This window comes from Corvus brachyrhynchos, unplaced genomic scaffold (assembly GCF_000691975.1).
Source record: "Corvus brachyrhynchos isolate BGI_N302 unplaced genomic scaffold, ASM69197v1 scaffold114, whole genome shotgun sequence".
Lineage (NCBI taxonomy): Eukaryota > Metazoa > Chordata > Aves > Passeriformes > Corvidae > Corvus > Corvus brachyrhynchos.
In genome coordinates this window covers 502,890-504,984 of record NW_008238337.1, presented here as the reverse complement: position 1 = coordinate 504,984, position 2,095 = coordinate 502,890, and positions in this window count along the sequence as shown.

Here is a 2,095-nt window from a genome sequence, read left to right as displayed (position 1 = left end):
CCTACAGAAATTTGTCTGTTGTGCTGCTATTAACAGTCTGAGACTGCTGGGGTAAACTTTTGCCCTCACCTTGCTGAAACAGAAGTGCATGGTTTGGTTGAAGCCAGTTCTTTTCCTGGCCTGTACTGGTCCCTTCCTCACCTGAGTTTTGACAACAGTTGGTTGTCCCTCTTAGGCCAGGAGTGATAGCAATGTCTTACAGGTAACTGAGATGCTTGAACATCCTTGATCCCTCTTTTCACCTGGCAGCATTAATTTATAGCCTGGCTTTGTGTATGTGTTGGTTTTTGCGCTGAGCTGAAGAGTTTGGCTTTTCCTAGCACAGGCTGCTGCGTGCACATCCCCTGAAGGAGTTCCGACTGTGCTGTAACTCTTGGGTTATCTCTGCAAGTGGCCAGGATGGGCACACACTCAGCTGGGGATTTGCTTTTGGAGGATATCAATGACTGTGCTGTCCTAGCCAGGAGCTTTTCCAGATAACAGACTTGGAGGGTTTTGCTGATGAGCCCAAACAAGAACATCCTTATTTGTCTAATTACTGACATACAAGGCAAGTTGTTTATACCAAGGCTCTAGCACAGCCTAAACCTCCTTGGGTCACAGATTGGAGTGGGCAAGGCAAATACTTTTAACTGGGTTGTGTGGGTAATTATCTTCTAGTTCACTAAATGAAGTTGACAGTTCAGTGAGTGAATGATATTTCCCCCAAATGCCAGTGTTCTGAAATGGGCCCGTGTTTGTATTGGGGCACTAGTTCAGTATAGGAATAGTTTGCTTGATTTTTATTTTGTTTTGGATAGTAATAGTTGATGTCTGTCTTGCTGTGATCCTGGAATTCTGTCTTGAAAACTTATCAGGTTCCCATGTTTATCCTACTTACATGAAGGGGAAAAAGTTGAGACTATGATGACAAATTTCCCCAGATAATACTATAAACAAAAATTCATATTAACATTACCAGAAGTTTTAGTGGTTCAAACTTACCTCTAAAGTCATGGTTTCAAAATCGAATGTTATCAGTATAGTTCAGGTTTCTAGGAGGCAATTCTGGGTTGCTCAGAGTTGCCTATTTCTATGTTGACACTTTACTAGCAAGGACTGAAAACCAGCTATAAAATAGTCATAAATAGGAAGCTCTTCAAGGTTCTGGTGATCTGTACCACCTAAGAAGAAAACTTCACCCCGTGTCCTTCCTCCTGTGACTGCTGAGAAGTCACTGATTACACTCTGGAGCACCAGGACCTTTCATCATGCAGCCATTTAAGTCTCTGTACAAAGTGTTAAGCCAAAACCAGCAAATAAGTCAATAACAAATGGTTCTTTGTGCTGAACTTTTTCAGTGAAGAGTTTGCTCCAGTCTGATTTCCCAGCAGTGATGATAATTCCTATTGCTCCTGCTGTATACACTCTCCACTGCACAAAACCAGTGGTAGCTTGCTGATGGCTTTTTTCCATCATGGTGGCTTTCAAAAAAAGAGCTGGAGGGGAGCACTGTGTGTTTTGGTTAGACTGAGAAGATAAAGGTTAATTTTCCTGTCAGACTTTTTCACTGGATTGTGTGATTTTAAAAAAAAAAGGGGGGGCAGGGGTGGAATTTCTGGGTCTAGGGATGGGTTCTCTGGGCAGGTTTTAGGGGAAGAGCTCAAGCCAGAGAGGTTTGTTGCATTTACAAATTAAAAGGTGGGTCATAATTAACAAGGAATGTGCAATTTTGGGCATTATTCATTGTCTTTTGATTCTGGATCTGGTATTTTTACTTCTTCCTTGTACTGGATGTTTTGTTTTATTTGAATACATAAGTTGAGGTCTAGGTATAAAACTTACTTCAGACTATAGCAAATGAGTAATTCTGCCAAGTTTATGTGTGAAAGAAGTGTCTGAGACACACCACTCGACAGTCAGGAGTGCAGGTGTAGCCAGGCTTAAAGCGAGTAGTTCTTAGCTCTCTGAGTGAACAATTCTGATGCAGCTTTAAGATAACTTTGTGCTGGAGATCGGGTGGTTACCGCAGAATTCTCTTTTCCTGCTGCAGCAGACGGGATAATCTGGGCGGACGGGGCCATCCCGGGGTGATTCCCGGCTGGAATGAGCCCCG